Below are 14,920 nucleotides of genomic sequence, written 5' to 3' on the forward strand. Positions count from 1 at the left end.
CGACTCCATCCCACACAGCCCACGACTCCATCTCACACAGCCCACGACTCCATCCCACACAGCCCACGACTCCATCCCACACAGCCCACGACTCCATCTCACACAGCCCACGACTCCATCCCACACAGCCCACGACTCCATCCCACACAGCCCACGACTTCATCTCACACAGCCCACGACTTCATCTCACACAGCCCACGACTCCATCTCACACAGCCCACGACTCCATCTCACACAGCCCACGACTCCATCCCACACAGCCCACGACTCCATCTCACACAGCCCACGACTCCATCTCACACAGCCCACGACTCCATCCCACACAGCCCACGACTCCATCCCACACAGCCCACGACGTCATCTCACACGACCCACGGCCACACGAGGCCTACATATCTCTTGCTAAACTACGGATGCTATTTATCAGTCACTGTAAGCATCTAGCTGCACTAATCGGCTATTAAATGTCTTATTTGGTCCTCCGTAAGGGAAAAAAGGGGTTCCTCACCACTGCGTGAAGTAATTGCCAATAGTTCAGTTTACACAGGCGAGCCTAAGTCTCACGAAACCTCAGCAGGGCCTGCATTGGAATGTTTGGCCATTTCCTTTTCAATGAGTACTCGACAGCATTATTATGTTTGCGTTCATCTCGGAGACAATGCCGCGACAAGCCGCCCCATGCAATTAGTGGGGCACGACTCTCAGAGAGGTCCACAAGGACGAGTCCTAGAACCCGCTCGCAGCAGAGTGGAGGAGCTCATGTAGTTCCACACACAAGTCTCCGTCTGGTCCACCAACCCTTTTCTTTCTTTAGAACTGCTTGTGTGTGTGTTTAGTTTGTTGTCCTTCCCCACCTTCCCCCGCACCTCCCGATTCAGCATGGGTTGGCTCATGTACGGTGCGAAAGAAGTTCAACGCACAGTACAACATACAGAACATGCGCCGTCACTCAAACCACCCCCTCCTCCCCGATGGGGAAATACACGTTGGCAATCTTGTTGCTGCGCTGCCCGATTATTTGAGTGACATCTCATCTGGATGTTGTTGTTGTTTGTTGAACTCGAGCCGCACGAGCGACGCGGCGGCGCGCCGTGGACATTTTGATGCAAAAAAACCAACAAACAACACGCAACAACACCCGAGTCGCCATTCTCCTGTCAGCATCGTCGTCATCATCATCCGTCGTCGTCGTCACAGCTTCGCCCTCCGCCCCAGCCCGAGTTAGTCACGGCGATTAGCTAATTAGGGGACATTTACTCGGGCTTCTCCACTGCGCGGGTTCTGCCGCTAAAGTGGAACGAAGGCGGCCACAGGGACGTGAAGAGGGCAGCGACGTTGCCTGGGAGATGCCATCCACACTCGCGGTCTACCCGCAAGGGAAGCTCCCGCATCTCGCTTGTCAACCGTTAACTCGTTGCGCTATAAAATACCTCACCGGTACATTCCTTCATTATCCAGAGCATCGGAGGCTCCGTGAGCTACATGCAGAGTAAACCACCCCGCAATTCTAATCATACGATACTATGAATAACGTACGGCCACTATGCACCTCGGGAAAGCCTCGCGTGAGTCTCAAGACGGCCTGCCAGGAGGGTCCTGTGCTACACGGGCGGATGTTGGGTGCACGCCTCCATTCGTGAGATTGTACGATGCTTCGTGTGGAAGGGAAACTGGATAACCCGGAGAAAACCCAGCAACCTCTTACGTGGAGATTGACAATTCAAAAATTCCACCACAGATGGATTCAAGAATCCACTGTGTATACTTTGCCGTCTAGCCCCCTAGATTTGTGAATTGTTCATCATCGGCAGGCGAGAGCCTTGACTGATTTAGAACGCTTTGCTTAACCAGGCCAAGCCTGAACGTAAATGCTCCCGTGGGAAAACACCTAATTTGCCACTCTGTGCAAGCGACCTATAGTAATGACACGACCAATTGTTATTTGTCATGCGGAGGGAGAGTGTGTGTGTGTGTGTTAGTATCACCAATTACATTCACGTTTAATGACGCACTTGCAAAACTGGGTAAACAAAATAGATGACATTCTCTGTATAGGTGTATTCTGGGCGCCCCTCCGTTGCCATCCTGGGTCACCCATCCCTAAAGTCCGGGCCTCTGGTTAAAAGTCAGTGTTGACATGAGCTCTGGGGATTTAATATGACGAGGCAAATATTTTTTTTTACGGATTGGGGAAGAGCGATGATTAAACCTGTGGATAGCAGGTACAGTAAAGGGACAAAACCTCAAGATTTCATCCAATAATCCAGTACACTTTGGTAGTAATTAAAAAATAAAGCACAGGAGATTTGGCGAAACGGATACTAAAATATAAAACTCATTATCAGGCAGCCTTGTGAGAAAAATATAATTGTTACAAGTGTTGTTTTTTTCGTCTCATGTGAGAACTAAAATCCTGTTTGACAAAAAATGAGCGTGTAAACTTTTAAACCGAAGTTCGTCCGCAGGAATGGAATCTGGGGTGGTGTAGTATTGGCTATCGCACTTGCGCTGTGAGCTCGCCCACCCGAGTTTCGATTCCCAGCCACTGCCTAACATCAGTGGCGAATTCTATTTGGAGCAGTGCCCGAGTGGCCCCTGCTCAAACTCGCGGCTGACCTGCATTGTCCGACCGACACGGCGCGGAGGAGGGCCTCTACCCAGCAGCGGACTAACAAAGGGCTGCGAATGGATCATTTTGAACCTGTAACGCACATCGCAGTATTCGCTCGCTCGGGAAGAGGGACAATGATTTAGAGGCACGAAGAACCACAAACAAGTGGAAAGGCAGCAGCCACGCGGTGAGCTGGCGCCTACAATTGCCCAAGCTCTGCGGTCCTCGAAATATTAAGCTGTCGGCCAATTAATGAGTGCTTGCATGTGCACACCTCGAGAAAACCCACGCGTTTGAGTTGCGAACACTATCCCATACCGAACGGACAGATGGAGTCCACATTTTTCCTGGCGAGCCAGAGAGTAGCTTCCTCCTCAGCACCCATGGGAAGGGAGGTTCACAACCCATCTGCGTGCGACCCACCAACCCTCGCTGCAGCCTCCACAGTGCTGGATCACAGCCAGCCACGTGCATAGCCACCACCGCCCCGATACATAACTTGAACTTAATTTCAATGTAGAGGTACTTCTTCTGGCAAGTTGACACAGTTCAGTTGCGCGTGTTTTTATCGCTGAAATATCCAAGTTGTCAACACTTTGTGACCGCCCTTCCCATATGAATGGATGCACATTGGACATCTACGTGAGTTACCCCCCCCCCCCCCCCCCCCGCATGAATTCACAAACAAAGTCACCTTTACAAGGCGGAATGCGAGAGCCTCAAAGGACCGTACCAGTCACCTGTGCCGCGCAGGTGACTGGTGTGTCTCTGTCTGCACCTGCCTGTGTGTGTTGCGTGTGTGTGTGTATCACAGTGTTTCGCGCACTGCACTGTAATCTCAGCCACCTCGGTTTCAACACCAGTGGTAAGTGGCATCTTTAACCATTCCTGAACCTCCCTGCTAGGTCGACTTAGCCTTAAATAACGACTTGCTGCAGTGTATAAACCTTCAGCACTGGGGAGACAAACACGACTGTGACGTGGCGCTGGCTTCACGACACTCTCTCGTGCATTATGCCGCGACCTCCTCAATAGCTGCTCGTTAGGGGATCGGTGTTGTTGTGTATCTGTGTGTATGTTGCTTATACTTGCATACGTGTGTATGTAACTGTGCACACCTGCGTGTGTGTGTGTGTGTCACACTGCACCAAACCTTCCAGCATTGGGGTTCGACTCTTAACTCACGCGCACCAACGCTGCTGCACGGAGGCTCCTTTAGGTTGACTCGGCATAAAAGAGCACAGTAAAATGTGGTGTCTTCACCACGTCCGCGCCACGGGGAGACAAAGACGGCCTGGCGTGCACACCCGTGCTAGTGACACTGCCCTCAATAAACCCAGCCACCACCTCGCACGGCACACGACGGCATTAAAATCGGCGCTCGCCGACACAGAAAGCCCCCCCCCCCCGCCAGTCTCTGCGCCTCATGCAGAGCACCCCCCCCCCCCCCCCAGTTACCACCGTCTCTAATGTGCTTTGCTTTTGTCATTGTGATGGGCCACTTGACTCGTGCAAACGAGAATTATCCTGGTCTCTTCGATTTCCCACCGCGATAGGCAAAATACGCTTGGCCATCTTTTGAACAATATCAAGATGTCATCATCATCATCGTGCCCAAAACGTTGTAGATGCCACCCCACCTCGCTAAATGCATTCTGCCATAGGTCGATCCCCGCGGTCTGAACCCGAAATTCATGGCGGATTGGCGGGCGGGACCCCAATCCAGGACCCCGGTCGAGGCCAAAGTCTCTTCCACCGGGAGCAACGTGACGGACGGAGCCCTGGGTTAGAGAACAGGGGTGAGAGGCTAGAGGTTGGAGGGGAGCCGCGCGCGATTGGGGTCTCCCTCGGGGAGAAGGGGGGAGTCCCGCTGGCTCACAGTGGCGGCCCTAAGCAGGACGCCGCGCGGCGGGGGCGGCGCGGCCGCGTGGCCCAGGGGCCCCGGCCGCGCCGGGATCCCGGGGAGGGCCCCGACGCCCGCCCCGATGGCCGGCCCTGCCGCCGACGTGGGCGGCAGGCTCTCGGAGGAGACCCGGTGGGCCAGCGGGCGGCCTCGCACGCTGGTCCCGCGCGACAGAGGCCACGCGGCCCCGACGGGGCACGCGGGGGAGGCGCTCTGAGCGGGGGCGCCGCCCGGGTACGCCGGGGGGCACGGGGAGGCGAGGCCGGCCGCGGCGAGACGGGGCGGCTGCGGGTCGTGGCCCGTCGGCAGGGGCGGGGGAGGGAGGGTCGGCTGCGAGGCCGACAGCACCCTCGAGGGGTCCCTGCCCAGAGCCCCCACCCCGACGGCGGCGGCCGGGGGCCCCCCCGGCGGGTCCCCCCCTTGCATCCCCAGCAGCAGGGTCGTCCCCGGCGCCGGGGCGGCCGTGGCCCCGCCGTGGTGGTGCGGGGGGACGACGGCGCCGCCCGCGCCCATCGAGGTGGTCGCCATCTGGCGGTGGAGGCTGCCGGGGGCCCCGTGAACCGCGGCCGGGGGACTCTGCACCGGTATGGGGGAGTGGGAGGCACTCTGTGGGGAGCCCACCACCATGGCCGCTGTGGTGGTGGCGGTGGTGGTGGCGGCCTGGGCCTGCTGCTGCTGCTGCGAAGCTTCACCACTCTCTCCATGAGTCCCCACGCCCTGCTGCTGCTGCTGCTGTAGCTGATGCAGCAGCTGCAACTCGTGCTGCAGCTGTTGGTGCTTCTGCAGCTGCTGCTGCAGGAGCATGAGGCCGGTGGTGGAGGAAGACCCAGACACGGAACATCCGGTGCCGCCACCGCCACTGTCATCGCCGCCGCCGCTGCTACCGCCGCCGCCGCCGCTGCTACCGCCGGTAGCCCCCGGCGACTGGGCCACGGGTCCCAGCAAGAATCCGCCGCCGCCGCCGACGACGACTCCTTCTCCCTGTCCTCCTCCCTTCTGGGTGAGCGCGATGGAGACGGACATGGCGGCGCTCGACTGGATGAGCGAGCTGAGCGCCGAGCGCTTGGCCGCCATGGAGGCGCGGCGGGCGGCGGCGCCGTCGGCGGCGGCGGCCTGCAGCGCGAGGGCCTCCTTGAGCTCGTTCTCGCGGTACGTCATCTCGCGGTCGCACTTCACGATCCTCTGGATGATCTCGCTCTCCTTGGTGTTGAAGACTCCCGCGTTGAGGTCGTGCTGCACCTTGTGCAGCAGGATCGAGTTCTTCTTGCCTGGAGGTGGCGGGAGGGGAGGGGGGCAAGGGGTAGAAGCAGACGGGGAGGGAGATGCGGCGATGAACAGCGATGCGCTGAGATCGAGACATGGCGCAATGCACGCAGAGACAGATATGCACGGAGACGCGTGGAGAAACACAGAGAGGTGGGACACACCGGCGAACGAATAGTGATCAGCGACACGGAGAGACGGAGAGGCGCACACTCGCGTTACTGAGACCCCGCAATCGCATGGGAACACGCAAAGCGTACGGGGAGAGACACGAGAGGTCGCGCAGAACACGCGGGGACGGAGACACACGGAGGCACGGTGGGATCGAAACGCGGACACACAGACGACGAGACGGAGGTGCGCGGAGACACGGTGAGACGAACGGGAGACCCGCGGGGGAGACGCGAGGGCGTCTCACCGATGCGGTCGAGGCGGTCGATGGCCACGGTCTCGAAGGCTCGCCGCATCATGGGGTACTCCTCGAGCACCTCGTTGAAGTGGTCCACGGAGAGCGAGAAGAGGCGGCAGTAGGTGTTGGCGCGCACGCTCGCCGTGCGGCGGCCCTTGGTCAGCAGGCAGATCTCTGCAACGACGCGGAGCGGCGGGGAGGCCGCCGCCAGCCGCTGTGAGCCGAGGGAGGGAGCTGGGGACGGCTTGGCCACGCGCGCGGCGCGGGGGAACGCTGCACTCGTCAAGTCGTTTGTCGTCAACGGGCTTTTGTTTTGTTTACTTACGCAGATGCCGAGCGCAAGTCCCCGAAGCAACAAATAGCACCATCAGGGTGGTAATGGATACGCGTTATGAACGAGGTTGTTGTTGTTGTTGTTGTTGGTTTAAGAGCTTGGGGGGGGGGGGGAAGAGACGATGGGAGGAGGCAGTGCGAGGGAAGGAGAAGAAGCAAAGCACCGTCTGTTCCATCTCGAACATCCCAAGGGCTCCGCCCGGCAGCAGATATACCCCACGCTTCACAATACGACTTAGCACCCGGCCTCACGACGGGCATTAGTCTACTAATGGGTGGAGACATAATTGCGGCTGTTGCTGCTGCTGCTGCTGCGTGTAATCTCAATCGAGTCATTGAATTTGCGATGTAATTTTTCAGTATTTGGCAAACTGTGGCCCCGTCGTGATGCTTTTGAAGCACCACACCCTCTGCGCACATTCACGTTTAGCATGCCCCCCACCCACCCTCCCCGACCTCCCCCACCCCCCGCGTTCGTCGTCGTTAACCGGGGCGGCCACGTCGGAGTCGAACGCGGGAAAGGGGAAGGGGGAGGTCGACGCCGTCCCGGGCCAGTAGCCGAGACCGGGGCGGCGAGCGTTACCTCCGAAGTAGGAGCCGTCGGCGAGCTTCGTCTCCTTGTTGGCCTTGGTGATGATGCTGACGACGCCGTGCTGGATGAAGTACATCTTCTTGCCCACCGTGCCCTCGCGCACGATGAAGTCCGCCGGCTGGAAGACCTCGAAGCGCAGCTTGGTCAGCATGGCCGTCACGAAGTTGGAGTCGGCGTTGGCAAACATCGGCATGGAGGCGACGAGCTTGCGGCAGTTGAAGTTCACGATGGACTGTGCGGTGTTGGGGGGGGGTGAGAAATGGGAGGCAGGTCAGAGTGGACGGTGGGGGGGGGGCAGGTGAAAAGAGAGTGGTGGATACAAGGACGGCACCCATGGTGGCGATCGGCTACCCTCCCTCGCCCCTCCTGAGAGCCCTGAATGTGGCTACTTTGTTGATGTCTATCGAGTTGATTTTGTTGCTCGGTACTGTTATTGGCACAGCCGATGATTTACCGTGAAAAAAATAACAAAAGTCGTTCATCAAATCAGATCAGCAGTGTTTCAATTGCGAATGTTTCGTTTTTATTTACGTCGGAGCCCCGGTTTCAAAACCTCGATATTTCAGTACCGCACCGCCACCACCTCCCCGCCCCCCACCCCCCCAACCCCCAACGATCACGACGACGACGGCGACGGCGATCATCTCGATCGCCACGACGACGGCGATGCTGGCAACGACGATTCCGTCGCCGTCGTGACGATGGCCGTCACGACGGCGACAACGATGGCGATGTTGATTGCCGACGACCGCGATGACGACGACGACGAGGGTCGTGATAACCACGCCGCCGCCACACCTCTCGGAGCGGCTCGTTGAGCTCCCCCAGGATGTTGTCCTCGTCGAACATCTTGCCCTGGTAGCGGTGCTCGTAGTACTCGTGGATGCGCTGCCGCAGCTCCCCCGGCAGCTTGTGGAAGCACATGTACTGCTCCACTTGCTTGTACTGTAGGGACACGGCCGGGGGGGGGGGGGCAGGGCAGCAGGGGGGGGGGGGTTGGTCATAAGGCCTCACTCAGGAAAACACGCTCTGCTCTACTACCCCAGGTTCCCTATCCCCAAAGTCCCCACACCCCCACAGAGTCCCCGACCGGCTCCTCCTGAGGTCCCTTACAAGGACCCCCCCCCCCCCGCCAGCCCCCCCCCCCCCCCGTCCCACCCCGCACCTTCTCCTGGTACTGTCGGCGCGAGGAGTCGAGCGACTGGATGAGCGCCGTGGCGTGGCCCACGAACATGGCGTAGCACGTGGCGCCCACGATCATGCTGAGCATGGTGAGCCACACGTCGGACATGCCCACGGGAGCCTGCTGGCCGTAGCCGATGCACAGCATGTGGCTCATGGCTGCTCGCCACGGGGAGGATCGTTAGCGTCGTCGTCAGGAGCACAAGGAGGAGCGAGAGCATCAGCAGCAGCAGCAGCAACATTGGTATCGTGAGGCGAATCTTAATCATCATCATCATCAGCAGCATTGGTATCGTGAGGCGAATCTTAATCATCATCAGCAGCAGCAGCATTGGTATCGTGAGGCGAATCTTAATCATCATCAGCAGCATCAGTGTCAAGCATTGGCAGAGGACTCGGCAGCATCGGAATAAGCAACAGCAGGACTGTTGTAGCAACAGCAGCAGCAGAAGCAGCAGAAGCAGCATCATTGCCATCATAATCATCAGTAGTCATAGATGCATCAGGATCATCAGAAGAATCATCATCAGCAGCAGAAGCCAAGGCAGTATCAGCAGCCGAGGCATCAGCAACAGGACTGATTGCATCGCTTGGGTTAAGTTATTCCACCGCTGTCCTCAGCGGCAAAGACAAAGATCCCCCTATTGCCTTTGGGGCCGTCCATAAATGACGTAACGCGATTTTGGACGATTTTTGACCCCCCCCCCCCCTCGTCACACGGCGTCACAAAAAGTCAGACCACCCCTCAAATATGACGTCACAAAGCTCTGCCCCTCCCCCCCCCCAAAATAAAACATGCTTCAAATCGCTTTAAACTATTGTCATTGTAGTGAGTATTTAATGTGCCGCTGCACTCTGATGTTGTAGGAGAAAACATTTATTAAAAAGTCTATTTAATGAAGTAGAACGTGTTGTCTATATTTATTTAAAGTTGCGCATTTTGATGTGACGTCACATTTCTCACCCCCCCCCCTCGTCACACATCGTCACAAATGTCTGACCCCCCCCCCCCTAGGTGCGTGACGTCATTTATGGACGGCCCCTTTACTAGACTGTTGGGACAAGTGCTGTTAGTGAGAAGCGATTAAGGTCGGACCGGCGCACGAGGGAGTGGGTGGCCAGCACCGCGCTCGGCCGTCTTTGTCTCCCCAATGCTAACATTTAGACTTCGCACCAGGTATCTCATTTAAGGCTGAGTTAACTTAGTGGAGGCCCAGAACTGGTTCAGATGCTCGTCGCTGTTATTGGCCGTGAGCGGGATTCGAACCTCGGGGCGCTGGGGTTCGTCGCGCGGCGCGCTAACCACTACGCCACCGCTCCCCCACACCACAACTAACCACCGCCATCCACAACAACGACAACGACAACAACAACATCGCCAAGGTAAACAAACAGACCAACCATACAAACACCACCTCCTACAAACACCACTCGTAGCAGCTGCAGAGTCACCAACACCGCCTCCTCTTTCCACTGAGATGGTGCGTGCGAAAGCGTGTGTGTCTGTGTGCGTGTGTGCACGGATTACAAAGACAAAGATCCCCCGTGTAGCCCGCGCAGACTGCTGGGGCAAGTGCTGTTAGCGAGTAGCACCTACTCTGAAGGCCGGTACGGCACACGAGGGGGTGGGCGGTCACCAGCACCACGCCCGGACGCCTTTGTCTCCCCAGTGCCGATGTGTAATACACACCGCACCAGGGACTCATTTGAGCCCTCCGAGACCCAGGGGTCCCGAGGCGCACGCGGTGGCTCTTCAAGGACTGCTTCGTGACATTTAGTTACTCGTCTTCGCGTTGCATTGCGGCTCTTGAAATAATGAGCAAAAATGCATCATTGAGGTGTTTGGGTTTAGATCGCGTCAACATATGAATGCGTCCTTAAACAAAACGTGCCAATTCGTTACGAGCTCAGCACAGCGCTTGTGCGTTGGAGAGTAAACCCACGACATTGACAATCTAAAAACCGTCACGTTTCGCCGGTAACAACAGCAGCCACCAGCCTCATCAGGCGACAGCTCTTCTCCTTACTTTGGTTGCCGACCGCTGCCCGAGGCGATGCTCAGAACCGGTAAAAAAATTCGCCACTGATGCTACGGGGAGTGGTGGCGCAGTGGTTAGCGCTCTCAATTTCCGCTCACGGCCATCGTTGGTGGTGAATATTTGAATCGGTCCTGGGTCCTCCGCGAGGTCGACTCATCCGTAAATGTGTACGTGGTGCGGGGTGTACAAACATCAAGCGTTGGAGATACAAAGGCGGCCGGGCGTGGCACCCACTCGTGTGTCATGATGACTTTCATAGGCGCTCGCTCACGGCCCTTGCCCCAACATTCTTTTGAGGCTATACGGGAATCTTTGTTGTCTTGATGTGTGTATGTGGTGCACGCTGGCCTCTACCTTTGAAGAGGGAGTTTGTGTACTGGATCTCCCAGGTAACGTTCTGCATGGGAGAGAAGTATGGGGTAGAGAGACAAAGACACAGACACACAGGGAGACAGAGAGACACAGGGAGACGTGGACAGAGACACAGGGAGACGGAAATACAAAGACAGGGAGACAGAGACATAGGGAGACAGAAACAGATACAGAGACACATGAAGACAGAGACACAGAGAGACAGAAACACAGAGACACAGACACACAGGGAGACAGAGAGACACAGGGAGACGTGGACAGAGACACAGGGAGACGGGGACAAAGACACAGAGAGACAGAAATACAAAGACAGGGAGACAGAGACATAGGGAGACAGAAACAGATACAGAGAGACAGAGATACAGAGACACATAAACACATAGACACAGAGACACAGGGACACAGAGAAACAGGGACACAGAGACTCAGGGAGACAGAGACACAGGGAGACACAGAGACACAGAGAGACAGAGACACAGAGACAGAAACACAGAGACACAGAGACACAGAGAGACAGAGACAAGGAGAGACAGAAACACAGAGACACAGAGACACAGACACAGAGAGACAGAGCCGCAGAGAGGCAGAAACAGAGATACAGAAACACAGACACAGACACACAGGGAGACAGAAACACAGCGAGAAAGAGACACAGGGAGACGGAGACAGAGAGACAGAGACACATACACAGAGAGAGACGCACAGAGAGACAGAGAGGCAGAGACACAGAGAGACGGAGACACAGGGAGACAGAGGCACAGAGACACGAGACGGAGACAGAGAGACAGACCGAGATAGACACAGAAGAGACACACAGACACACATCGACAGGCACACACACATAAAAGCGCATAAACAAAAGATGACACCGAGTTTGGCACTGCATTCAGCTGAACCCAGCTCTGAACATATACAGAATCAGAATCTTTATTTATACTGGAGGAATCCGATTAGCTATAAAGCGCTTTTTCACAGATGTCCAGTCGGGGCGGGTCATAACGCTACAACAACAAACATTACACAAACACGATAGGAGTGCAAAGTATAGGAAGAGTAAACAAACCACTTTAAATATACAAATAAAACTAAACTATATATATGTTTTAATCTTACCAGTTAAGGCCCACTGAGCTATCGTCTTATTTTTCAGGAGCGACCTGCCTATCACAAATGACAGCTCAGCGAAATGGCTTATCACGTGGACATGTGTAGCAGCAAACTAAAGTGAGTACTCCAAACGCACGTCGACTCAAAATGGGCCATTGCCCGAAACGTCGCCTAATATATATAGGTGTTCATGTTAAGGCCGCTCACAGTGTTGTTGTTGACAAATGCGTTGATGTTGTTGTTGTCGGTGCTTGTGCACCCACTGCCAAAGCGGCAACAGTAGCAGCATCACCAAGTGGTTAATGCCACCGTACAATCATAATAATATGAAATAATAATTCATGATCATGAATATAAAGAATGGTTTCCCTGCCATGCGACAAACGCATCGACAGCGCCAGCCCGTGTGGACAAGAGGCGGCCAATGGGACCTCACCACCCACACCGTGCAGAGTCCTTTGACACAGGGTGGTGCACTGCTCACTGCGAGAGTTTTAAACAAAAGGAAGCGTCTTCATCTCGTGAGATAACGCCAGAGGCGGGTGGGGGGGGGGCACCGTGAGAAGGAGGAGGAGGCTACCGTGTCCCACCCTAGAACCTCACCCACATCCAGAAGAACGCAGCAGCTGCTGCTCGCGAACAATGTGGAACAACGTGGACGTCTGGAAGAAACGCCTCATCATTCCAGACCCACACATCATCGCACCACCTCCTCCTGGCTCTGACATTCTCTCCTCCTCCTCGAAGACACTGGCCTAACTATGTCATTCACTAAGTCGCCCGCCCGCCCGCCCACCCACCCACTCACTCAATCACTTAGCTACTCATCCACCCGCTCGCCCACCCACTCACTCACCACTGGTGCAATCAACAACTGCACCAAAACGTCAACAGGCTGATGGGCAAAACATCTCCCCAATAAATGGAACATTAAAGACACGAGCCACGGTCGTGCGACTGTGGCCATGCAACCCAAACGATGGACCACACATGAACCCCACTGTTGGTCTCTCTCTGCTGAAGCCTCCTGGTCATGGCCAGCAGCAGCAGACCTCGACATTGACGTCGATAGCTCCTGAACATCATTGCTGCTGCCACCACCAGCACACAAGAATGGACTCCACTGCTGGATGAAGGTGTGGCGTAGTGCGTGAGGCACGCCCATTAAGCTGGAGGGAGAAGCTCGTGCTTTTGGGCGCAGTCCTTTGTGTGGAGCCGGGAGCCACCACAACGTGGGGACAGGTTTTGAGGGGGAGGGAATCTCAGACCATTTATAGTCGGACCTCTCACGTGATTGGCCCAGGGACTAAACAATGGGCTGAGCAGCGCTATAAAACGAGCACCCGACTCGTCAGTGGGAGCTCAACTCAGAAGCAGCAGCAGCAGCGGCGGTGGTGGCAGCATTTCTCCACTCCCCCCAGTAGTGGCTGGGCAAGCTCCCACCCTTAAGCAGCGACGTGAGTGAGGACCGGGAGATCTTCACTGTAAGTGCAAGTTGAGGGCTGTCTCCCACTCCACGGAATATAGATGTTATAGGGTAAACGTTAGGTGACTTTAGTAGTATTGTTGTTATCTGTTTCCAGGGGCCGGCCTGGGGATTGAACCGGGGCATGACGGGAGCGGCAGCAGCGGGGAACCAGGCCGGCTGCAGCCTGGCACCGGCGAGCGTGGAGACTGGTGCCATCTGGTGCCATCTGGGTGGCTGCTCGGCTGGCTGTGGACATCGCCCACTGCTCGAAGACGGGATAAGCTCGAGGCACGAGCTGCCCTGCTGCGAGGGGTTCGCAGGCGAGGGGTGGAAACCCCTGAGCAGGAACACGGGGCACTGTGCAAAGCAGAGTTGCGTGTGGGAGAGTAGGGGAGGTGCATGCCCGCCCCTGCCCCCCGAAGCTTCTGTGTGATAGTCTCGCAAAGGCGTTAGGAACACGAGGTGTGATTGCATGTGTGTGGGTGCTTTTCTGCTTCTTCTTATTACGTTAAATTTTCTGTGGTAGCCTGCTACCAGGCTATAACTCCTCTGCGTGGGGTGGTTGGTGTCGGCTCGTGTAGAAATAAAAGCTGACATCCCTAACAGCCAGGTCTCTGAGTGGTCTAACACCAACTCGACGCAATACACCCCAGCCGCCAGCCCTCCGTGGAAAGGCTACGTGACAGAAGGCCCCCACTCCGCCTCTCCCCACGCTGTGGGTCGTGCGGGATTCTGCGCCGAGTGAATTGTTGACGGCTCGGGGCGTCAGCCGTGACACCGCGTGGACGCGTCTCCGGGACGGCGCCACACAACGCAGGGGCTGGGGAGTCCAACTCGCTCCTTGTGGCATGAATGGCAACGCGACAGAGACGGCAGTGCGATGGACGGGAGGATGAAGCGGTGTGGGTGGCGTGTGGGGAGCGGTGGCGCAACGGTTCGAGTTCGATTTCTGCTCGCGACCATTAACAGTGGTGGAGATTTTAATTGGTCCTGGGCCTCCCCTATGTTGACTCGGCTTCAAGTGATTACCTGGTGCGCTGGTGAGACAAAGGCGGCCGGGCGTGGTGTTGGCCACCCACCCTCTCGTGTGCCGTGCCGGCATTCTGGTTGGAGGGGCGGCTATCGTAGTATGACGCTTGATAATTTGGGTCAAGTGGTGGTGGGGTTACTCCGCGTGCTCCGTGTATCCTCCCGCACGCTTTGGGTAATTAATTGGTCGGTAACACCTTTATATCTAGAGAGCCGCAGAGCCGGGGGGGGGACTTGGTGCTCGCTCCGCGCGTGGCTGCTGCTTCCCCGCTCGTCTGTGGCTCCTCGGGGATTGTGACAAAAAAAGATGCAATTTGCATGAACGACGACGGCGCTGCTAAATATAAAACGACACCACGAGGTATATAAAAAGACTTAACACTACACCGCTAGAGCTGAAGACGAAGTGACGTGGTGCTAGTGTGAATGTGGTGGAGTGGGTGGTGTAGGATGGGTGGTGTGGGTGGAGTGGTGTCAGTGGTGTGGGTGGTGACGTGGAGTGGTGTGGGTGGTGTGGATAACAATGCATTGTATGTATCGTGTGGATTAAGTGATATGAGCTTGTGGTGGTGTGATACACACTGCACGGTGTGTGATATGTATGTATCTTGA

The 14,920-nt window shown here is 56.4% G+C and overlaps 1 pseudogene; it reads right to left on the reverse strand.

The window, feature by feature from the left end:
• Window positions 1–259: 259 nt before the first annotated feature.
• LOC133343673 (potassium/sodium hyperpolarization-activated cyclic nucleotide-gated channel 1-like) overlaps window positions 260–14,920 on the reverse strand; it is a 49,397-nt pseudogene continuing 34,736 nt past the window's right edge.

Source organism: Lethenteron reissneri, chromosome 18 (genome assembly GCF_015708825.2).
Source record: "Lethenteron reissneri isolate LAM-NWPU_2019-01 chromosome 18, ASM1570882v1, whole genome shotgun sequence".
NCBI classification, from domain to species: domain Eukaryota; kingdom Metazoa; phylum Chordata; class Hyperoartia; order Petromyzontiformes; family Petromyzontidae; genus Lethenteron; species Lethenteron reissneri.